Genomic DNA, 25,815 nt, shown 5'->3' with positions numbered 1-25,815 from the left:
GGGGTGCCTTGGGCATCCCCAAGATTAGGCTCTTTCCACTCCTTATTCCATAGTCCATCGAATCTTTACCCAAAACTTGAAAACTTCACAACACAAAACTCAACAGAAAACTCGTAAGCTCCGTTAGTATTAAGAAAATAAATCACCACTTAGGTACTGTTGTGAACTCATTATTAATTCATATTGGTGTAATATCTACTGTATTCCAACTTCTCTATGGTTCATACCTTCCGATACTACTCATAGGTTCATCAAAATAAGCAAACAACACATAGAAAACAGAATCTGTCAAAAACAGAACAGTCTGTAGTAATCTGTATCAAACGTATACTTCTGGAACTCCAAAAATTCTGAAATAAATTGGTGGACGTGAGGAATTTATCTATTAATCATCTTAAAAAATAATCAACCTAATTTCACTCTCCAGTAAAAAATGACAGCAAATCTCGTGAGCACTAAAGTTTCTGTTTTTACAGCATGATCATAAAGACTTCACCCAAGTCTTCCCAAAGGTTCTACTTGGCACAAACACTAATTAAAACATAAAACCACATCTAACCAAAGGCTATATGAATTATTTATTACTAAACAGGAGCAAAAAGCAAAGAAAAAAATAAAATTGGGTTGCCTCCCAACAAGCGCTATCGTTTAACGCCCCTAGCTAGGCATGATGATGACAATGATGCTCACATAAAAGATAAGAATTGAAACATAATAGGAGCATCATGAAGCATATGACTAGCACATTTAAGCCTAACCCACTTCCTATGCATAGGGATTTTGTGAGCAAACAACTTATGGGAACAAGAATCAACTAGCATAGGAAGGTAAAACAAGCATAGCTTCAAGATTTTCAACACATAGAGAGGAAACTTGACATTATTGTAATTACTACAAGCATATGCTCCTCCCTCATAATAATTTTCAGTAGCATCATTAATAAATTCAACAATATAGCTATCACATAAAGCATTATTTTCATGATCTACAAGCATAGAAATTTTATTACTCTCCACCTAAGCAAATTTGTTCTCATGAATAGTAGTGGGAGCAAACTCAACAAAATAACTATCATGTGAAGCATAATCTAATTGAAAATTAAAATCATGATGACAAGTTTCATGGTTATCTTTATTCTTTATAGCATACGTGTCATCACAATAATCATCATGAATAGGAGGCATGCTTTCATCATAATAAATTTGCTCATCAAAACTTGGGGGACTAAACATATCATCTTCATCAAACATAGCATCCCGAAGCTTGTGGCTTTGCATATCATTAGCATCATAGGTATTCAAGGAATCCATACTAACAACATTGCGATCATGGTCATCATTCACATATTTTATGCCAAGCATTCTATGTAATTCTTCTTCTAGTACTTGAGCACAATTTTCCTTCCCATCATTTTCACGAAAGACATTAAAAAGATGAAGCATATGAGGCACCCTTAATTCCATTTTTTTGTAGTTTTCTTTTATAAGCTAAACTAGTGATAAAACAAGAAACTAAAAGATTCGATTGCAAGATCTAATGATATACCTTCAAGCACTCACCTCCCCGGCAACGGCGCCAGAAAAGAGCTTGATGTCTACTACACAACCTTCTTCCTGTAGACGTTGTTGGGCCTCCAAGTGCAGAGGTTTGTAGGACAGTAGCAAATTTCCCTCAAGTGGATGACCTAAGGTTTATCAATCCGTGGGAGGTGTAGGATGAAGATGGTCTCTCTCAAGCAACCCTGCAACCAAATAACAAAGAGTCTCTTGTGTCCCCAACACACCCAATACAATGGTAAATTGTATAGGTGCACTAGTTCGGCGAAGAGATGGTGATACAAGTGCAATATGGATGGTATATATAGGTTTTTGTAATCTGAAAACATAAAAACAGCAAGGTAACTAATGATAAAAGTGAGCGTAAGCGGTATTGCAATGCTTCGAAACAAGGCCTAGGGTTCATACTTTCACTAGTGCAAGTTCTCTCAACAATAATAACATAACTGGATCATACACTACTAGAAAAAGGGCTATAGATGGGATTGACACTAATGGCGCACCAGACAAGCGGTGCGCCATTAGTATATACTAATGGCGCACCACCTTCTGATACGCCATTAGAGTTGAAACTACTAATGGCGCACCAGGCACAGGGTGCGCCATTAGTATCAAATTTTTTTTAACTAGTGCGCCTGTCCAAACATACTAATGGCGCATCCAGACACAGTGCGCCATTACTAGTTGTAACTAGTAATGGCGCACGTGGCCAGGGGTGCGCCATTAGTATCAATTTTTTTTAAAACTAGTGCGCCTGTCCAAACATACTAATGGCGCATCCGGACACAGTGCGCCATTACTAGTTGTAACTAGTAATGGCGCACCTGTCCCAGGGTGCGCCATTAGTATCAAATTTTTTTTTAACTAGTGCGCCTGTCCAAACATACTAATGGCGCATCCAGACACAGTGCGCCATTACTAGTTGTAACTAGTAATGGCGCACCTGCCCAGGGTGCGCCATTAGTATCAATTTTTTTTAACTAGTGCGCCTGTCCAAACATACTAATGGCGCATCCTGACACAGTGCGCCATTACTAGTTGTAACTAGTAATGGCGCACCTGGCCCAGGGTGCGCCATTAGTATCAAAAGTTTTTTTTAACTAGTGCGCCTGTCCAAACATACTAATGGCGCACCACCAGAAGGTGCGCCATTAGTAACCTGGATTACTAATGGCGCATTAGTGTTGGTGCGCCATTAGTAAGTGGGCAGCAACAAGATATTTTGGACAGCCTCTCCTACCCACACTCACTTTCTCCCCACTTCATTCTCTCCACCTCCTCCTTGTCTCGGGTGCCTCCTCTTTTTCACCTCATTTCCACCATAGATTCATTCAATTTAAGTGGTTAAATTACCTTGTTTTGATAGGTAAGTAAGGGGGGAAGCTATATTTATGTTGTTCTCCCTACAACAATGTGCACATGCACTTTTTATGGCCTAGCTAGATCTATGTATGTTCGTGGTGTTGCATATGTTTGTGGTGTTGCATATGTGTTTGTGTTTGGAGGTGTACCGGTATTTGAAATGCGATAGTTGCCAATATTTTGCCGGAATGTTGATTCATTTCCGTTTCGGCGAGAATTTTGGCATTAAGCATTCTTTTTGGTCCTATTTTTAGGGAAAGTCATGCCAAATTTTTTCTTGGTTCTAAAATATCGTTTTGCTCTACCCCGCAGGCGACCATGGTCCGCATGATGACCGAAGGCATCGTGAATAGGTTTTTGAGGTCCGCGAAGGCCGAGATGCTTCAAAAGAACGAGACGGAGATAAGATGTCCGTGTCGAAGATGCAAGCTGAAGAGCCTTATTGCGGACCCGGAATCCTGGCAGGTGCGGGACCACCTGCTCTTGCGTGGTTTCATGGATGGCTATCGGTGGCAAGGTGATGAAGATGACTACGAAGTCGTCCATGGGGGCCGGGCAAGAAATGAGGAAGGGCAGCAAGACAACCACCGCGGCTCGGGCGGGCGAGAAGACGAAGAATCCCCAGGAGATGATCACGACGGTGATGCTGTACACAGTCATCATGTAGAAGATGCAGGACATGATGATGAGGAAGATGCCGGAGCAGACGACGGGCATGGTCATGAAGATGATGATGCCGGCGGAGCAGACGACGCTGGACCATCGATGGGCTGGGTGCATGACCCTCATATTCAAGAGCTGCTTCTCAAGCAGACGGATAACGCAAGAGCTGCCGCCCGAGAGAAAGCCAAGATGGATCAACTTGAGTTAGACGCGGTTACTCCATTGTATGAAGGATGCGGGCCCGAGGATACCCGCCTGAAAGTAACGCTCATGGTTCTGGAGATGAAGGTAAAACACAAAATGACCGACGCATGCTTCGACGAGAACATGTCATTCTGGCACGAACGTCTTCCCAAGGGGAACAAGTGCCCGACCAGTTTGTAGGAGGCGAAGAAAATCGTGTGTCCTCTGGATTTACCGCACGTGAAATACCATGTGTGCATGAACAATTGCATCATTTATCGGGACGAGCACGCGGAGTCTACCATATGTCCGGTGTGCGGCGTCACTTGATACAAGAAGAGGAAGAAAGCTCCTCGAAAAGTGGTGTGGTACTTTCCGATCACTCCTCGTCTGCAGCGGTATTTCACGGACCCTAAGGTAGCAAAGCTCCTGCGTTGGCACGCGGATAGGGAGGAGAAGAAGCGAGAAGATGACGCAAATGATCCGGAGATAGATAAAAAGACAAGATGCCGAGTCACCCTAAGGATGCGAGCCAGTGGCAAGCGTTGAACTTCGAAGACCTAGAATTTGGGAACGATCCAAGGAACATCGTGCTGGGCGCGAGCACCGATGGAGTCAATCCGTTTGGCAGCTAGAGAAGCACACATAGCACCTGGCCTGTGTTTGTGTGGATGTACAACCTTCCCCCTGGTTGTGCATGAAGAGGAAGTACATTCACATGAGTATGCTAATCGAAGGACCGAAACAACCAGGGAACGACATCAATCTATATCTGGGGCTGCTGAAAGAGGAGCTAGACATGATGTGGAAAACGCCAGCCAATACGTGGGACGCCGCAGAGAAAGAATATTTCCCTATGAGAGCCGCGCTGCTCACGACGGTGCACGACTATCTCGGTTACGGATATCTCGCAGGGCAGGTGGTCCACGGATTTTCTGGATGCGTCAGGTGCATGGATGACACAACGTATCGCCAGCTAGATAGAGATCCCGGGTCTTCGAAAACCGTGTTCATGGGACATCGAAGGTGGCTTCGCGACGATGACCCGTGGAGAAAACACAAGGATCTATTCGATGGTGAAACCGAACCCCGAGGACGCCCGCGTACGAGGAGCGGCGAGGAAATAGACGAGCTGTTGAAAAATTGGAAAGACTGCCCACTGTCGGGAAAGAAGCAAAAGGCGCCAGAGCCGGGAAAGAAGCGAAAGGCGCCAGAGCCGCTGCTGAAGGTATGGAAAACAAGGTCTGTTTTCTGGGACTTGCCGTACTGGAAGATCCACCGTGTGCCTCACAGCCTTGATGTCATGCATATCACGAAGAACGTGTGCGAGAGTCTGCTTGGTACCCTGCTCAACATGCCAGAGAGGACCAAAGATGGGCCGAAAGCAAGGGCAGACTTGAAATCAATGGGCATCAGGCAGGAGCTTCACGCTATATATGATGATGATGATGATGAGGCGAAGCAGGACACGGAAAGTCGTCGCAAAGGCAAAAAGGCCAAGAAGACCAGAAATGACTACCCTCCCGCGTGCTTCACTCTAAGTCAGGAGGAGATCGAGCAGTTTTTCACCTGCCTTGTAGGAGTAAAACTTCCTTACGGTTACGCGGGGAAGATAAGCAGATACCTAGACCTAGCGAAGCTGAAGTTCAGCGGGATGAAGTCTCACGACTGTCACGTGCTGATGACGCAGATACTTCTAGTTGCAATCCGTGGGATCATGGACGCACACGTCCGTGAAACGGTATTTGGCCTATGCAACTTTTTCGACGTCATCTCTCGGAAGTCTGTTGGCGTGAGGCAACTCAGAAGGCTACAGGAAGAGATCGTGGTGATACTATGCGAGCTTGAGATGTACTTCCCGCCCGCATTCTTCGACGTTATGGTGCATCTGCTGGTCCATATTGTGGACGATATCATCCAACTCGGGCCGACGTTCCTGCACAGCATGATGCCGTTCGAAAGGATGAATGGTGTCATCAAAGGATACATTCGCAACATGTCACGTCTAGAGGGAAGCATAGCCAGGGGCTTTCTAACCAAAGAGTGCATCTCCTACTGCACGAATTATCTAGGCATCGAGAACCCCGTTGGTCTGTCCGTCAACAGGCACCTCGGCAGGCTCGCTGGATGGGGTCACCGTGAGGGTCGCCGCGAAATGCATGTCGACTTCGAGGGTCGACTCGCCGACTTTGAAAGAGCAAACCTAGTCGCGCTACAACACATAGACGTGGTCGATCCTTGGGTGGTAGAGCACAAAACCTTTATTAAGAAGACGTACAATGACCAAGGCCAACAGAGGACGGACGGAGATATACTCAAAGAGCACAACTCATGTTTCACGCGTTGGTTCAAGCAGAAGCTTCTGTCGTACCCTTTACATGAGGATTCTTCCGCGGAAGAACAACTCATATTCGCCTTGTCACAGGGCGCCGAGCACAACCTGATGACCTATGAGGCGTACGATATCAACGGCTACACATTCTACACCGAGGCCAAGGACATGAAGAGCGATGGTTATCAGAACTCCGGGGTAACGATGGAATCCTACACCGGTAACGATAAGGACAGATACTACGGAAGGATCGAGGAGATCTGGGAGCTGAGCTACGCTGGAGAGAAGGTCCCGATGTTTCGTGTCAGATGGGCCAAGAGCGTCCTAAAATAAGACCGGTATTTCACCACCATGGTTATACCCGAAGCCAAATCCAAGACCGCAGGCGCAAACGTCACCGCGAAAAATGAGCCATGGGTACTGGCTTCCCAAGTGGACCAATACTTCTTCATTACCGACCCGTCAAAGCCTAGTCGTGTTGTCGTGAGGAGAGGCAAAAGGAAGATCATCGGAATGGATGGAGTAGCCAATGAGCAAGACTTCGACAAGTACGGCGACCCGAGAATCGAACATGACGACGATGATGAAGTAGCAGCATACACCACAAGAAGAAGCAGGACCACCCTACCTAAAGGACGTCCGTTCCACAGAAGAACTCCATTTGCGAAAAAGAAGGGCAAGAAGATTGTGAACAGATAGCTAGCTAAGAGATCGATTGTATTTAAATCGTAGCCTTCATTTCTCGATTGTATTTCATGGGCACTTTTTGAACTATCATGAATATTTTTAAATTTCATGGACACTCGATCTCGATCCCCCTCCATCTCGATCGCTATCCCACCTCGCCAGATACGGTCCCCCTCGCCGCCGGAGTTCCACTGTAATTAGAATCCAGTGGATTTAATTTACACTATAATTCTAAGTGGATTTACACTGTAAACCCACCCGGCCTCCATTTTTCCCCGCCGACGTTTCTGGTCATGCAACAACCTAGAAGCCTGCTTGCCAGCCAGTAGCAACTACCTGTCCAGATAGTTCTTCGTGTATGGTGTGTCAAAAGAAAAAACCTTAGTAAAAATGGTTAGGATGCTCATGCTGGACTAAAACCATGGAATAAAAAAGGCAGAGGTAACAGTTTTTTTTGGCGGTAACAGAGTTTTTTAGCAATGCATAGAACACCATAACTTTAAATTAAACACCGCCTACTTACATACAAGGGGAATCTTGAGTAATCCTACTCATATTGAATAGATAATAAGTTTCTTTTTTTAGAGCACATGTTTCTAACCAACATATTTGAACAGTATATGAGCAGTAAAAGTAAGAGTGAGCAAACTAGCACCTCGCTTTGATTAGGCAGATATTGCCAAATATGTGGACACAGTGCTGGATGGAGTATAAGACTAAATCTCTTGTGTATCTCTGTACACGTTTGCATAGTTCATCATGAACTAGCACCACAGACTAGCTTATGAGTTGCTCCAAGAAACTCAGTACCTTGTTTGGGTGATAGTGCTATGAAACTTGGCGGGGTTCCTTTTGTGACTCACCTGCCAATTTAGTGCGGAGGAAATAACCACATGTCCTTGATTGATTTGTAGTTTTGTAGTTGGTTGTTACAGAATGCAGTACCTTGGTTGTGAAGATAATAAAAATTATGACAATGTTGTGCAGGAGTAGTAATAAGAGAAGATCGCTCTGAGGTGAAGGAAGCAAGTGAGAGGCAAAGTGAGTTATTCTCTGGTCGTGTATTTAGTTAGTTACTTACTCCTGGTAGCTAATAAGTGGTTACTCTTTGGACTTTGGTGGTGTATGTATCAAAGCATGTTGTAAATATAGCAGCTCTGTTCCTTTTGTTGTAATGCCTAATGCCTTCATATTCTACTTGTATCAGTGTATCATTGTAGCAAAAGTACAAGGATCAGATCACTTGGGCATGAAATGGTTCCAGAAACCAAAAGCCTGTTGTACATTATAGCAGTTCTCTGTGTTTTTGTGTAATGCCTAATGCCTTCTCTGTGTTTTTGTGCATAGATTTTAGGGCAAATCTAGCACAGTACAGTTAGCAAAGTTAGAAATATTTTAGGAAGTTTTAAAAACAGTAGCAAAAAAATTAGGTATAAAAACAGTAGCAAATAAAAAAAGAGTAGCAAATATAGCTAGGGAAATTTTGTTTAGGTATAAAAACAGTAGCAAATAAAAAAAAGCAGTAGCAAATTAAAAAAACAGTAGCAAAAATTAGGTATAAAAACAGTAGCAAATATAGCTAGGGCAATTTTGTTTAGGTATAAAAAACAGTAGCTACAATTTGTAAAAAGCATGAGCAACTGAAAAATCATCCTGAAATATAGCTAGGACAAACTTCAGTCTTTTTTTGTTTGTAACAGAAACTACAGTAGTAAATATTTCCTGAAGTAAATATTTTCAGTCATTACAAATATGATACTGCTTGGAGATGATACTGCTTGGAGATGATACTACTTGGTGTATTTTCCATGTTGTGATGGAGGCCTTTTTTGCCTTGTCCACCCGAGAGGCCCTTGAGTTTGCCAGAATGTCGATTAACTTCCGTTCCGGCAAATTCGGGTACTCCATATGTCCTATTTTTCTCAAAGGTCATGCTGAAATTTTCCGTGAATTTTAGCATGACTTTGCTAAAAATAGGACATATGGGGTACTTGTGACTAATGCATGGGCCGGGGTATCTTAGTAGTTAATTAAGTAGGATCAAGTGCCCCGGCGTACTTGTGACTAATGCATGGCTTTTAGGGTGCCTCGGTGTCGATAAAAACCGAAATGATGAAAGCTTAGGCTTTTAGGGTGCCTCGGCGTCGAAAAACCCTCAATGATAAAAGCTTAGCTTTTAGGATGCCTCGGTGTCGACAAACCCTAAATGATGAGACCATGATCTTGTTCCTTGACAATAACCAACTTTTTGACCAAACTTTGTTCCTATTTAGAGAGAAACATGGCCAACAACGATGAGGCCGGGGGTTCGAGCGTCAAGCCATTCTGGATGCTGTCCCAGGAGATGGAGGAACAACCTCACTTGTATGAGGACGCCGCCTTCCCCACCGATCCTGAGACCACTGATGGTACCGCCGAGGATGACCCCACTGATGCCACCACTGATGGTGCCGCCGAGGATGCCACCACTGATGGTGCCGCCGAGGATGCCACCACTGATGATGGCGGCGCACGCACAGATGGCAGCCAACCGAAGAGGCAACGGAAGGACCGGCGCCCGACCATGCTCCGCACCCTCAAGGAGGAAGTTATTGAAGTGGACTCCGACGGGAATCCAACGGCGCCCGAACGAATAGTCAAGGGGTACTCGCTTCAGCTCAGGTGCATTCTCCGGAGCACCGTCTCGATCAACACCGAGAACCTGAGGCATCCTGACCGAGGGAATTTGCGCAACCTCCTCTTCACGAAGCTGCACGAACGATACAAGTTCCCCGCTGAATTTGAAAACACAAGCCTCAAAGGGAATAAAGTGAACAATGCTGCCCTCACGAAGATGAGCAAGGCCCTGTCTACTTGGAAAAGCAATGTGAAGAGAATGATCGAGAAAGGTGAGAGTTATGAGAAGATCAAGGAGAAAAATCCTTCGATCACCGAAGATGACTACAACGACTTCAAGATCAATTGCTCGAGCACCGCAAACTCCGAATCAAGTAAGTGGGGGAAAGAAATGCGGGAGCTGAACTTAGGGGAACACACACTCGGTCCCGGCGGTTACAGAGTGGCGGAGCCTATATGGGACAAGGAGGAGGCGGACCGTGCCGAGCAAGGCCTACCGCCCCTCTTCGATAAATACGGTGACAAGCAGACCAGGAACTTTGTCAGGGCCCGGTACAAGAAGGACCCGAAAACAAAGGAGCTTACCACGGATCCGAAGACCAGGGCGCTTGAGCTTGTTCTGGTAAGGAATACACCCCCTCGTAATTAGCTCCATATGGTTGCATTCTAATTAATGAAGCCAAATTTCTAAATGGTTCACATTCCTTCCGCAGGCGACTGAAAGCAGTAGCGTGGGGTCGACTAAGAGCAACCCTTGGGACACCACTCTAAATAGGGCGTTGAATGTAATGAAGAACAAGGATAAGCTCAGTAAGCCGACGTCAGCTGGTCGTGTGGCCGGCAAAGGCTTGTCGACAAAATGGTCGTCATACTATGACACTGCTGGGCGAAAGGAGAAAAAGACCATCTCGGAAAGCTAGGCGCGCGAGGTTCAAGAACTCAGGGCACAGGTGACGCGGATTCCAGAGATTGTCCAAGAGCAAGTGCAACAACAACTCGGAGCGACGATCACCGCCATTGTGCCTACCTTGATCCAGGGGATTAGTGCGTGGATTGCGGGCGGCCAACAGGGGCCGCCCCCGATTCCTAGCTTCACGGCCAGCAACTTGTTGAACGCGATGGCGGGGCCATTGGTGTCTCCGGCGGAGGCGGCATTGGTGTCTCCGACGCCGGCACGGGAGCTTAATGCACCCGGGTGTACGCCGGCCGGCACCTCTGCAGCAAGCGGCCCCTCCGTCAACTGCACGCCCGCCGTTGGCGGTGCCTCGACATTAGCCGAGCTCGACGCCATCATCACGGTAACTAATTGAGCCTCTCTCGGCCGAGGACTTCATCTCCTTGCCTTTGACTGGGCATCCCTAACGCCCTACATGTTTTCGCAGGGCGCCGCCGACGTTCCGTGCACTCTCCTGCACTTCGTGAACAACGAGTTGGTCGATGTCGCCAAGGGCAAAATCATTCAACCAGGCAACCCCTTGTTCCACGGTACCCAGATGCCACCCAACTTGTTTAGGGTTCAACTGGTTCGGGTGCTGCCAGGCTGCGACGAGGTGTTACCTCCGATTCGACCCATGGGGGCCGACGATGATGACGTGATGAACCTCAGCGCCTGCCTGAGCTGGCCCCTGCTTTGGCCGAAGAGCCAGATTCGTTTGGGGGCGGGGGACACCACCCCAAAGACAACACCGCCAGTCGTGCCGGCGCCAAGTCGGCCCCATGGCAAGACCGCCACAACGGTGCCGGACATCCCTATGCCACTGGATCCAAACATGCATATGGCACAGGATCAGAACGACGACGACGACGATACATTTGCCAACGTCGATCAGTACTTTGCCGATCATGGGGACGGTGGCGACTTCATGGGGCCTCCTTCTCAAGAACCCAACCCAACAAAAGACGTGTGCGATCTAGCTGGTACCACGGAGAAGCCAAGTTGCAACAGGCGTCGTCTGCAGTTCAGCTCTCAGGAGACGCCTCCAGCTGCCGACTTCACCGAGCCTCAGATAGGCGAGGTGCCAAATATGATCAGCCCCAACACACTCAAGAAGGCAGTCTGTGAGCAGAACTCGGTCCCATTACAGGAGATCAAGAAGAAGGCACGCAAAAGAAAGACTAACAAGGGTGCGGGCCAGCCGGCACCGAGTACGATCCGTGCTCAGGACGGGCCACCTTCAACTGCGGATATCTCGAGGAGGGTGCATGTGGCGGGTAGGCCGATGCTACCGAGAAATATGCTCGATGCTGCAACCGGTGCTATTCGGAGTCTGCATGACAGTGTGCTTTCTTTGGAGAAGCGGCGTCTCCGAGAGAAGGATGTGGCATACCCGGTTTTCGCGGCCAAGGTGCCAGAGGGCAAGGGCTTTGTGGATAACTCCATTGGGGGTACGATCGTCCTGCGGTTTGATGACATCCACGCTATGTTGAACCTTCATCCGCTGCACTACACCTTCGTTCGGCTATTTTCGCTGAGTATGGAGATGCGGATCATTCGCGACAAGACCCCGGACATCGTGATAGTCGACCCCTTCTACATGCGTGCCAAGATCTTGGGCAGCGCTGGGGACCGGCAAGTCGCGAGTTCTTACCTCGAAGGCGTCATTCTGGCAAACCAAGATAAGGACAACTTCCTCGTGCCTTACTTTCCCGAGTAAGTCCTCCCCTCAACCGCCCCGTAACATATGAATTCTTAGATTTCGATCGTTTTTCTTTTAACATTCCGTGTTTTCTGCAGTGACACACATTGCACGCTCATCCTCCTAAGCCCCAAATATTCCATGGCCACGTATTTCGACCCGGACCGTCAGTCGAACGTAGACTACACAAATGTCAAGAAGGTTCTTGATGATGTTCTCCCCGGCTACGTCAAATCTGGAGGCACCTTCACCAGGCCTATTCGTAAGTACGGCAAGCACGTGTTCTCCCACAATACGACGTTCTGCTGCGTCAAGCAGCCGCCTGGCGGTCAGAAGGATGCCTACTACGCCATCCATCACATGCGGGCGATCGTGCGGGACCATAATCACCTTCTCCTACCAAATAATCTCAAAGATTGGGCCGCAAGCTTGGGGGCAATCCAGGACGCGGACATCAGACAAGAATTCTTTCGCATCCAGTCGGAGTTTGCGGAAATCATCCATCAAGATGTCCTTCGTACCTCGGGGCAGTTCTACCTCAGAAATCAACCGTCCAACAGTGAGATCGACACAATCCTACAAATGCAGGCTGACAACGCCCGTTGTTTCATGACTCCCACGATAGACGGCGGCTTCATCCATGCTCCGGTCCCTTGAGTCGAGTCGAAAGCAGTGATGCTGTGTCTAGTTCTGAAACATCGATTGGCTCATGTTGTAATTAAACTTTAATGAACTTGTAGTATGTCTCTTTGGTTTCGAGAGTCGTTCAACTTAGATGTAATCGATGCTATTAATGTCTTGCTTTTCTCTTCCGATCGTTCTGTTGCATACTTATATATTGCTCATGTATTGTCTGTGAATTGGTACTAACGTTTCGTTTGGCTACTGCATAGCGATGCCGTGGCATGTCGTGTACAAGGGTAAGGTTCCCGAAGTCTACGACGACTGGGAGGAGTGTCGGAGACAGGTTCACCGATTCAGCGGTAACAGTTACAAAGGGTACGCCACTAGGGCCGAGGCCGAATCTAGATACGACCGCTATCTAGCGGGAGAGGGGAGGGAGCGTTGGAGGAACCGGATGAAGACGAGTTTCATCGTGATGATGCTCATCGTGATGACCGCAGCTCTCTTCTATGTGATGGTAGTTTAGATGATCGATATCGACTTGTAATGTGAAGACAAACTCGCGGTCTCGAGACTTGTAATATAATGTTCTACCTTTGTTCGGTCTTTTCAAGTCGGAGACTAATATGATGAATTGTATTCGGAGACTAAAATGATGAATTGTATAATCTTCTATTGTATTCGATGAATCTGTTGTTGATGTGTGCTATCTATATTTTGTCCAATTATACATTTTGTAACCTGTGCAAAAAACAGAAAATTAAAAAAAAACCTAATATTCATACTAATGGCGCATCACATCATAGTGCGCCATTAGTATGCCAGAGCATACTAATGGCGCATCACTAAACACTGCGCCATTAGTATGCCGAAGTTACTAATGGCGCATCCCGTTGCCGTGCGCCATTAGTATGCCAAAGCACCTGGGTATAGATGGCACCCTGGGAGGCATACTAATGGCGCACTGTTGTATATACTAATGGCGCATCTGGGGTGCGCCATTAGTATACCAGATACTAATGGCGCACCAGTGGTGCGCCATTAGTAAAATATACTAATGGCGCACCACTAATGCGCCATTAATGGCCAAATTAGGTGCGCCATTAGTAGGCCTTTTCCTAGTAGTGATATAACTATCCCTCAACATGCAACAAAGAGTCACTCCAAAGTCACTAATAGCGGAGAACAAATGGAGAGATTATTGTAGGGTACGAAACCACCTCAAAGTTATCCTTTCTGATCGATCTATTCAAGAGTCCGTAGTAAAATAACACGAAGCTATTCTTTCCCTTCGATCTATCCTACACTACTGGAATCAGCTTCTATGCCGTCCGCCATGGCGGACGGCAAAGGCACAGATCCTGGACGGCAAAGGCCTTTGCCGTCAGCCAGCAGACGGCAAAACGTCCGGCTGAACGAGCGACGGCAAAGGGCACTTTGCTGTCTGCTGGCGGATGGCAAAGGTCATGGCTCTTTGCCGTCTGCTGGCAGACGGCAAAGACAGGCTCTTTGCCGTCTGCTGGCGGAAGGCAAAGACTGGATCTTTGCCGTCTGCCAGCAGATGGCAAAGAGGCCCCTTTGCCATCTGCTAGCAGACGGCAGAGACTGCAGGCTCTTTGCCACTGCTGGCAGATGGCAAAGAGACCAAATAGGCATTAATTCTGTTTCTTCTTATATCCATTCATTTTCACAGAAAATCAAACACACACACACACACACACACACACACACACACATATATATATATATGACCAATATAGGATATCCAACACATGTCACCAATAGTAGCATCAATATACATAGTTTCATCCATACATATACACAGTTTCATCAATATTACACAGTTTCATCCATAGGTAGCAAGTTTCACAAAGTGAAAACAAAAACTAAAGACAAGCACTCCATATCTGAAATTACAAGAAATGACCTAAAACTAAATATCTATTTTCCTAGGCAGCACACACTTGACCACCATAGCAGCTTGCCGGACCGTTGTATCTATGGAGCACAAAACAGTAGTCAGCCTGATTAGAAATTTTAAGGAGAGCAGTGCTAGTTTAAGAGTTATGAACAGATAGAAATGGTGCATAAATTCCTATTATTCAACAAACATAAGTTATTTCCAAGTGAAACACAGGGCAATGTTATCCACTTCAAAACAGAACAGAACACACAGGTACACACATCGTCAAGTTTTTTCCACAAGTGAGTTACTGATTGAGTTCAAGAAATGACCAAGGGCCTAATTGGTTCACAGGACCTAAAAACTCATAAATAGGAAAATCACTGGGTTGCAATGTCATGCCCTCTCTTCATACAATATGATCGACAGGATATTACAATCATATGGAATAATTTGAAGCTGTGTGGGAAAAGAGAATACCATTCACCGCAATGAAAAATATAGCATGCCAGAATCACTATTCTAGAGCACATATCCGTACCAAAATATTTATAGTGTTTCCAACTCTTCTAAGCATGTGAGAACACTATGAGAACAATCAAATTGAGTTATCTAAGCAATTTGACAATCAAATGGAGTTAACACGGGCCCAAGCGTTAGGGATTTAGTGACGGCAGCAGTCTGGCAGCCGGCTTCCTCAATAGAAGGGACAGACCCAGTGCTAGAAGCAGAACAAGAACGTTGATACACAAGATAAGCACAAGCCCTTGAGAGCAGTCTGCTTGGCAGAACAATTAATTAACCTCTAGAAGCAGAAGAAGCACGTTGATAGACAAGTTATTATGAAGAACCAACCTTGAGAGCGGTCTGCTTGCGCAAGATATCATTGGACTTGAACATGACTGCGGCAATCTAGGTCATGACGAAGAAACCTACACAATATAAACTCAATTGGAATGAGGAACTCGCCATCATGTTCTCACCAAGAGGCATCAAGTACCTAGACAAAAAAGTAAGAGCACAATAAGATACAATGTATGCCGGTGGACATGTTTAACAGCAAGAAAACTACCCTATTAATAGCATTGTTAAATGTGATTCCTCCTAGTAGTATGTGTTCTATTATTCATAGTGATGAGATCCCGAGCCACATGCATCATACATACATACATATAGGACCAAATATGATTTGAAATAGATAGAACCAAAGTGCAACTAGCCTAGTATATACATGACCTCAGCAGGAACCAGAGTTATATAACAAGTAGTCCTACACAAGAACGTACAGTCCGGTGGCATCAAGCACTAAACCAAACCTCATCACCCACCCACCCACCTAGTTTGGTTTCACAACCAGCAGCATAGAAACGAACTAGGCTACAATAGAGCAATGTTTGCAGGGAAATAACCAACCTCACAGTGAGGGTCGCGGTGGATGACCTCACAGGTAATCTGAAACCATGCATGTGAAAGTGAAAATTAATGCCTGAGCCATTTATTTAAAGGCGTCTGTATCTCATCGCTATAACGGACGCCATACAGACCCAGGGTCGCAATACCTTTATGGCGTCGCTATATCGTCGCTATAATGCTATAAAGGGGGTCGCTCGCCATAAAACGCAATACGCCATTAAAACAATGGCCTGAGCATTACGAATCACAAGCCAATTCTTTTCTTTGAAACTAAAATGAATAGGTGGGCATGTATCACAAACCGACTCCTTGAAAAGACAAGCTAATGTCTGGACATTATGAATCATAAACCAATTCTTTTTGTTTGACAGCCACAACTAGCAGTACATGATCAAAACAAATCATGCAAAAATTAGTCTGGATATCACAAAAATAGCAAAGATAAAGCTAGTAGCACTGTCCAGAAGCATGTGTATGTGTGACAACAGAAGAAGCCATTTTTAGAAAAATTAAACCAATCATAAATGTTAATCAATTAAGCAGCTCTCTGGTTCGCAAAACATATAGGAGGGTAGTGGTCTACTATGTTTAGAACTAGAGCCCCACAGACATGCATGTATCTAAATTTAGAAACAAGATTAGCTCACTTGATCTGCATTATTTCTCACACAGAAGTTAAACAAGCAACCAACCATAGTAATCAAACGGAGGAGAACACCATTGGCATTCAACATGCTGTAAAGAAATCTACTATGGAATTAGAGAGCATGCAACATAAAAAAAATTAAACAAGGAACATTCAGACCTCCATGGACATGCAGATCGCCCCACCTCCCTTGCCCTTCTTCTGGTCTTTCTCCTCCTTCCTCACCCCCTTCTACTAGTTTTCTCTGGACATAGAAAGCACCAAATTAATGCCGCTAAAAACAAACCCGGTCAGATCATAAATTGCACAAGGGAAAAAGGAATTTTTCCCAAATCGAAAGAAATAGGGGGTTGAGAGAGGGAGAGAGGCGAGATGGGGGAGGAGGACCTTGGCTGCCGTTGCGTGGTGGTGGATAAGGCCCTCCTCTGCTGCTGCCTTGTGGTGGAGAAGCGGCGTCCAGCAGACGTAGCCGCGTGATTAGCCATGCGAGGAGGCGTAGAGGACCGTCGGAGGCACGCCGGCGGCGGAGATGAGGCCGCACACCAAACCCTAGCCGCAGAGGGATGGGTTGGGCGCGAGCATTCGAGGGAGGGAGGGACGGATATGGCCAGAGGAATCGATGCAGCGGGGCGGGGTGAGCTCGGTACCGTGCTGCGCGCCGACCATGGCCCCCGGAGCTCGCCGGAATAAGGTCGGTGGCGGTGGCGGCGGCGGCTGTGGCTAATCCTAGGGCGCGGGAGAGCAGAGAGGAGATGCGGGTGTGGGGGCAGTGGGTTCAACGCGGCCGGGTGGGGGAGAGAGAGAGGAGGTGGGGGAAACAATTTTTTTTTACCCGCAAAAAAAAGATAGCCCCCCTCTTTGCCGTCTCCCAGTAGATGGCAAAGAATCTTTGCCGTCCGCGAGCAGACGGCAAAGAGTGGGGTTGGACCGTTGTAGAATACTGGCATCCGGTGGCACCTCTTTGCCGTCCGCTGACAGATGGCAAAGACTCTTTGCCATCTGCCAGCAGACGCCAAAGAAATAACAGATGGCAAAGACCTTCTTTGCCGTCTGCCAGTTCTTTGCCGTCCGTTGTTTGGTAGCTGATGGCAAAGACCTTCTTTGCCGTCCGCAAGCAGATGGCAAAGAACTGGCAGACGGCAAAATCCCTGATTCCAGTAGTGCTAGAGTTCATACTAGAATAACACCTTAAGACACAAATCAACCAAAACCCTAATGTCACCTTAGATACTCCAATGTCACCTCAAGTATCCGTGGGTATGATTATACAATATGCATCACACAATCTTAGATTCATCTATTCAACAAACACAAAGAACTTCAAAGAGTGCCCCAGAGTTTCTACCGGAGAGTCAAGACGAAAACGTGTGCCAACCCCTATGCATAAGTTCACAAGGTCACTGAACCCGCAAGTTGATCACCAAAACATACATCAAGTAGATCACGTGAATATCCCATTGTCACCACAGATAAGCACATGCAAGACATACATCAAGTGTTCTCTAATCCTTAAAGACTCAATCCGATAAGATAATTTCAAAGGGAAAACTCAATCCATTACAAGAGAGTAGAGGGGGAGAAACATCATAAGATCCAACTATAATAGCAAAGCTCCCGATACATCAAGATCATGCCAAATCAAGAACACGAGAGAGAGAGAGAGATCATACACATAGCTACTGGTACATACCCTCAGCCCCGAGGGTGAACTACTCCCTCCTCGTCATGGAGAATGCCGGGATGATGAAGATGGCCACCGGTGAGGGATCCTCCCTCCGGCAGGGTGCCGGAACAGGGTCCCAATTGGTTTTTGGTGGCTACAGAGGCTTGAGGCGGCGGAACTCCTGATCTATTCTATTCTCCGATGTTTTTAGGGTATATGGACATATATAGGCGAAAGAAGTCAGTCAAGGGAGCTACAAGGGGCCCACGAGGGTGGGGGCCGCGCCCAGGGGGGTAGGCGCTTCCCTGCCTCGTGGCCACCTCGAAGCTTCCCTGACATGTGCTCCAAGTCTCCTGGATTGCTTTCGTTCCAAAAATAACTCTCCCGAAGGTTTCATTCCGTTTGGACTCCGTTTGACATTCCTTTTCTTCGAAACACTGAAATAGGCAAGAAAACAACAATTTGGGCTGGGCCTCCGGTTAATAGGTTAGTCCCAAAAATAATATAAAAGTGTGTAATAAAGCCCATAAACATCCAAAACAGATAATATAATAGCATGGAACAATAAAAAATTATAGATACATTGGAGACGTATCAATAGGGAATGACTTTCATTTTCTCTCTATCTTCTTTAGTGGTCGGGCATTTAGTCTGACTCTACTTCAAACCTTGAAACACAGGCAAGAACCCTTTCTTTAACTGATCCATTTTGAACTTCTTCAAAACTTTATCAAGGTATGTGCTTTGTGAAATTCCAATTAAGTGTCTTGATCTATCTCTATAGATCTTGATGCCCAATATATAAGCAGCTTCACCGAGGTCTTTCATTGAAAAATTCTTATTCATGTATCCTTTTATGCTATCTAGAAATTCTGTATCATTTCCAATCAACAATATGTCATCCACATATAATATTAGAAATGATACCGAGCTCCCACTCACTTTCTTGTAAATACATGCTTCTCCAAAAGTCTGTATAAAACCGTATGCTTTGATCACACTATGAAAGCGTATATTCCAACTCCGAGAGGCTTGCACCAGTCCATAAATGGATCGCTGGAGCTTGCACACTTTGTTAGCACCTTTAGGATCGACAAAACCTTCTGGTTGCATCATATACAACTCTTCTTTAAGAAATCCATTAAGGAATGCAGTTTTGACATCCATTTGCCAAATTTCATAATCATAAAATGCGGCAATTGCTAACATGATTCAGACAGACTTAAGCATCGCTACGGGTAAGGTCTCATCGTAGTCAATTCCTTGAACTTGTCGAAAACCTTTCGCAACAAGTCGATCTTTGTAGACAGTAACATTACCGTCAGCGTCGGTCTTCTTCTTGAAGATCCATTTATTTTCTATGGCTTGTCGATCATCGGGCAAGTCAACCAAAGTCCACACTTTGTTCTCATACATGAATCCCATCTCAGATTTCATGGCCTCAAGCCATTTTGTGGAATCCGGGCTCATCATCGCTTCCTCATAGTTCGTAGGTTCGTTATGGTCTTGTAACATGACTTCCAGAACATGATTGCCGTACCACTCTGGTGCGGAACATACTCTGGTTGACCTACGAGGTTCGGTAGTAACTTGATCTGAAGTTTCATGATCATCATCATTAACTTCCTCACTAATTGGTGTAGGCATCACTGGAACTGATTTCTGTGATGAACTACTTTCCAATTCAGGAGAAGGTACAATTACCTCATCAAGTTCTACTTTCCTCCCACTCACTTCTTTCGAGAGAAACTCCTTCTCTAGAAAGGATCCATTCTTAGCAACAAATACCTTGCCTTTGGATCTATGATAGAAGGTGTACCCAACAATCTCCTTTGGGTATCCTATGAAGACACATTCCTCCGATTTGGGTTTGAGCTTATCAGGTTGAAGCTTTTTCACATAAGCATTGCAGCCCCAAACTTTAAGAAACGACAGCTTAGGTTTCTTGCCAAACCACAGTTCATATGGTGTCATCTCAACGGATTTAGATGGTGCTCTATTTAACGTGAGTGCAGCTGTCTCTAAAGCATAACCCCAAAACGATAGTGGTAAATCGGAAAGAGACATCATAGATCGCACCATATCTAATAAAGTACGGTTATGACGTTCGGACACACCATTACGCTGTGGTGTTCGATGTCTGAAACAGAATGTGAAAGGGGGTTCAGAGCATCGATAATAAGTATTGCATCTGATACCAGAACAGATCACAAGAAGGTGGCTCGTGAATTACATACGAAGCCAATCGTGAGGAACAATTTTGGAAGACAGGGATGTACAGGAGAGTTAGATTTCGATCCTGTGGAACTGTGGGTTATGGGCCCACCATGTGGGTTAAAACCAGGAAGGGTGCTAACATTTGCACGGTCATGACAGCAATGCAGGTCAGAGGACAACCTGTGAGTTATGTTGGCAACAACGTTCGTACCAAGGGCGAGGGACGAAGAGAACCATTTTCCTGCTCGTTAAGACGAGGCGGACCAATAGGCAAAGTTCTCGTCCATCGGCGGCTACCATAATGTCATCAACAATAGTAATATGGTCTTACTGGCAGAGTTGTACACTGAGGTGTTTACATAAGCAGGGAATTATCACTGCTCAGATATGTTAGGTTACCAGAAAGGTTAAACAAAACAATGGAAAGGAAAGTTTAGACTCGAACCAATTATCGGTGTTCTCGAGTGTCTAACAACTCAGAACCCGTGGAAAATTGGAATCGGAAAGAAATAATTGTTGATGAAGAACTCATAAGAGGATATATAGTTCCGTGATATTCTCGAGATACCAGAGGGTAATACTCGAAGGTAGAACCGAATAGAGGTTGGACAGAAGAAAAGATCTGCAGAAGACAAGTACTTTAACTTGTCCGAGAAATGAGATCAAAGAAGAACAATCTGGTCAGAACCACGGTGGTAAAGGACCAAACATAGATACAAAATGAACTTATCAAAAGGGGATTATTATTATTTCAAGAAGCTTCCATGATAAGTTCCACATCGGGTCCATGGGCATGAACGCAAAGGATCAAGGTCGACTCCCACTTCTCTAATGAACAACTTCCCATTCACTTCTCGCATTCGAAGAAGTTGTAGCGTTGAAATTTTACCTAACAAAAAGCCAGTAGAGTGTAACCCGCATAACTTTCGAGTTCACACGGATTTAGGGAAGACATAGATTCAACCCATCGGGGCATCTTAGGAGCATATACCATGAACTTAGGAATAAATAACTCAAGCTCGGAGGCAGAGCATGGTTGACAAAAGCAGGGGATACAAGGCATTATGTATCCGAGGAAAAGCTCACAAGGTTACTTAAAATGAAGGACGTTGTCGGATAGAACCCAACAAAGGACCTGGAGGTCCACAATGGATCTGATGTGAGTATCTGTACTCAACCAGAAGAAGAAAGAATGCAAGGAGGTCAGGTTATAGAAACAACTGACCAAATCAAAGCTCAAATGTAACGGAATTATGATTCCCAAATCAAGGGATCAGAAGCAAATGCTCTGACCAAGGATGGATAAGTTGAATAGACTTAGGGCACAATCGATGGCAATCTGATTGGCCGAGAACCAGCTCATGTTCGGGAGGATGTCTGAGCCGGAAAGATAATCTATAAGGATAAACTGATGATTGCGACACAAACATACCAAATCAGAAGACTCAAGGTGATAATGACAAAGGACGTCAATGGATACTGCTAGGCATAAGGAATTAACCAGAGTGTAGGCAGGTAAGACCTTCTAGAGCAATAGGCGACAGAGGTCATCGAAAGCTCGGATTGTATTACAAGTACATTATGAAGCATAAGAATAACTAGGGATGAACGAATACTCGATAAAAATGATAAATTATCCGTAGGGGTATTCATGCGGCAAGGAACTGCAAGGCAGTAGGCACAAGGTATTCTCGGAACAATAATGAGAAATTCAGGGTATCTTGTAATAACAAGATCAACGAGGAATGACTGTATGAACGACAATGTAGGTAGTTACACCTAAGGATTTATTAGTAGTAGGGATCGCAACGGCGAAGGGTACAAGGGTCTCGAGAAAACTCCGGAGAGTATCTTCAGAAACTTCTGGTGCACCAAGTAATCATCTGGAGTGAGGGGCTCTCCGGGAGAAAGTGTTTACGAGAACCTAGAGTTGTTAGCAAAATCAGTTAACCCGAATAGAAGAGAGATCAGATTCCCAGAGTAAGGACAAGGAATAAAAGATCCTACTACCACCCAATGGCGACGTGGGCCCGTAAGCCACACAGCCATGTTAGTAAAACCGTTTTTCAAGACTAGACTCAACTTCGGCCAAGGAGTTGGAAAGAGGGATCCTACAGGCAGTCGGCTCTGATACCAACTTGTGACGCCCCCGATTCAATCGTACACTAATCATACACGCAAATGCGTACGATCAAGATCAGGGACTCACGGGAAGATATCACAACACAACTCTAGACACAAATCAAAATAATACAAGCTTTATATTACAAGCCAGGGGCCTCGAGGGCTCGAATACAAGCTCGATACACAAGAGTCAGCGGAAGCAACAATATCTGAGTACAGACATAAGTTAAACAAGGATGTCTTAAGAAGGCTAGCACAAAAGCAACACGATCGAAGAGGCAAGGCCTCCTGCGTGGGACCTCCTAACTACTCCTGGTCGTTGACGGTCTCCATGTAGTAGCATCCATCGGTGGTGGCATCTGGCTCCAGGGATCCATCATCTGGTTGCATCAACCGGAAAGAAGAAAGAAGGGGGGAAAAGGGGTAGCAAAGCAATTGTGAGTACTCATCCAAAGTACTCGCAAGCATCAGATCTATACTAAGTATGCATTGGTATCAAATGGGAGGGTTGTATCTATGGACTGAACTGCAGAATGCCAGAATAGAGGGGGAAGGCCTAGCCTATCGAAGACTAGCATCTTCAAGCAGCTCCAAGCATCTTGCAGCATGTAGAAGAGTGAAGAATACCAATTTAATATTTAACAAGCATGTTTTAACATCAACGCCCAGAGATCCTTCCCCGACTCCCTCCGGGAAAGCAATCTCGGAGCCACATATCCATCACATATCTCAAGTATCCATTTCTAGTTATATAAGATCAGGATATAAGTCTGAACGTCCATTACCATGGACACGGTATTCGAATATATAACTTCCCTGCAGGGGTGCACCACATTACCCAACACGCTTGATCACTCTGGCCGGACACACCTTTCTGGGGTCAACGCCCGCCCTCGGAAGATCAACACGTCGCAGCCCTACCTAGGCTCAGCAGAGAGGTCCCCGCCGGTCTACATCCTAAGCACTCCAGGGTCTGGGCCCATCGCCCGTTGCACTCTGGGTCGTTGTGCGCAAGGGGATACCAGCACCACCCGTGAAGTGGATGGCACGATCCGGCCCAGCCACAATGCTGAACTGGACGTCTGACAAAGCTTCGACTGATACTGCGATGTCGAGGCCCATAACTATTCTCACATGGTGGTTAGTGCGTAAAGTCCAGAGGCCAACTCAGAACAAATACCCAAACCTGTTAGTGCATTGGGGGCTCGCGGAGACGAGCAGAGACTCACGATAATGTGACCCCGTCACCCCGTCTCGAGGAAATACGGCAAGGGCTAGCCCAGCCCACTCGGGGGCGGCCTGCCGGCCCGGCCGTGCCTCGTAACCATCTTGCGAGTGCTCTCTGGGCCCGCCCGACTTTCCCAAGGGTCTCAAGTAAAGTCAAGGTAACCTTGTGTCCAGACATCAAGGGGAAAACCCGAGGAATCACCCCTGGTGGATTCCACTTAATGTAATCATCAAGGTGAACGTAAGAGGGACCACCCTTGAGGTTCACACTTGTGGTGTTGAACGACAGAGCTATATCGGGAATGGTGAAAGAGGAAATCACCCTCGATGACCACGACCGAATAGCTACACTACAGAATTATCATCAGGAGTGCGTTATGAGGGATCACCCTCGACACTCGATAGTAGCTCTGCAGAGTCGAGCAACAAAAGGGGCGTGATGTGATGTGAGGTGTCGGGCTCTGGTCGTCGATCACGTTGATGGAGTCGTCGATGATGAAGCAGGGGCAACAAGGACAAGGTGGGGGTCACTGATGGATCTCTAACCAACCTATACTAAGCAGTTTAGGGTAAGCAGGTAGGTAACAAAAGCAGGTACAAAAGCAGGCTATGCATCAGAATAGGAGCAAACAATAACAGTAGCAAAATCTAATGCAAGCATGAGAGTATAGAATGGGCGATATCGGGATGATCAAAGGGGGGGCTTGCCTGGAAGCTCCGCTGAAAGGGAGGAAGGGGTCGTCGGTGACGTAGTCGATCGCACGGGCATCAGCAGCGGTCTCGAGGTCTACCGGAGAAGACGAGGGGGAAGAAACAGTAAATACACGCAAACATAAGCATAACAAGACAATAAGCGGGGCTAGAGGTGTTCTATCACAGCGCTAGGCGATACTTGCGAAGGGGGAAACATCCGGGAAAGTTTTCCCGGTTCCGGACGTCTGTCAGATAGATGAACCGGAGGGGAAAGGTTGCATGTTCGCTATGCTAGGAACGTGTGGCGGACGAACGGACCACGTATTCGGATTCGTCTCGTCGTTCTGAGCAACTTTCATGTAGAAAACATTTCCATCCGAGATACGGCTTGATTTCTATGATTTTCCGAAGATTTAATGATATCCTGCAATTTAATTTAATTCGAAAATAATGAGTAAATGCTAGGTGCACCCAGATCTGTGTACACAGAAGTGTACCAGAGGGTGACATGTGGGTCCAGGGGGTCCAAGTTGACCAGTCAACGCTTGACTGGTCAACAGGGGGTGGCCCCCCTTGTCATTGACATAACTAGCTAATTACAGATTAGGTAGTTAAGGAGCAGGTTAAGTTAGCTAAACAAACTTTAATTAAGTTAATTAACTGATTAATTAATTAGTCATAATTATTTTTAATATACATTTTTGTACCTTTTTTTAGAAAAAGGGTCGTGGGGCCCCTTGATCAGTGGCCCTGGCTGGCCTAGCGGGCGCTGGGCGAGCGGGTTAGTGGGCGGGCGGCCGTGGAGGCCGGACCTGGGCACGCACGGCACCAGGGGGCTCGGGCTCCGCGGCCGGGCGTGGCCTCCGGCGAGGCCACCGGCCAGCGCAGAGTGGAGGGGGACCACAGCCAGCGGCAGGAGCCCCGGAGGCCGTGGAGCGACGAGGGCGGCGTCATGGCGTGGCCGGGCGGAGGCGGGGTTGGCACGGCTACGCGCGGACAGCAGCCGCAGCAACAACGTGGCGAGGGCAGTGGCTGGGCCGCCGGGGAAAGGAGCCAACGGGCGGGGCGAGGCCGCGCGCAGGCGGGCATGGCCAGGGAGCAGCGGGCATGAGCGGGGGCACACGCAGGCGGCCAAGGGCGTGGCCGTACGTGGCCAGGGGCGCACGGGAGGGCGGACAATGACGCAGTGAGCACAAGCTCCGACGACATCGGGCGCGACGGTGACGGCGGCCTACGGCGGTGGTTCAATGGGGAAAAATAGGGGGAGCCG

General features: G+C 46.6%; 1 protein-coding gene and 1 long non-coding RNA gene across 2 annotated transcripts in view; both read right to left on the bottom strand.

Annotated features, from left to right (window-relative positions):
* The window catches only part of LOC109764614 (uncharacterized), a 200,070-nt gene that overhangs the window by 49,790 nt on the left and 124,465 nt on the right, over positions 1 to 25,815 (bottom strand). The window lies entirely within an intron of this gene.
* LOC123493920 (uncharacterized) lies at positions 14,422 to 17,168 on the bottom strand. The gene is made up of 2 exons (XR_006663346.2): positions 15,418 to 17,168; positions 14,422 to 14,657 (listed from the first exon to the last, which is right to left on the bottom strand). It is a non-coding gene; the product is annotated as an uncharacterized lncRNA (long non-coding RNA).

This window comes from Aegilops tauschii, chromosome 5 (assembly GCF_002575655.3).
Source record: "Aegilops tauschii subsp. strangulata cultivar AL8/78 chromosome 5, Aet v6.0, whole genome shotgun sequence".
Taxonomy (NCBI): Eukaryota; Viridiplantae; Streptophyta; class Magnoliopsida; order Poales; family Poaceae; genus Aegilops; species Aegilops tauschii.
This window is presented reverse-complemented; position numbering and strand designations above follow the sequence as displayed.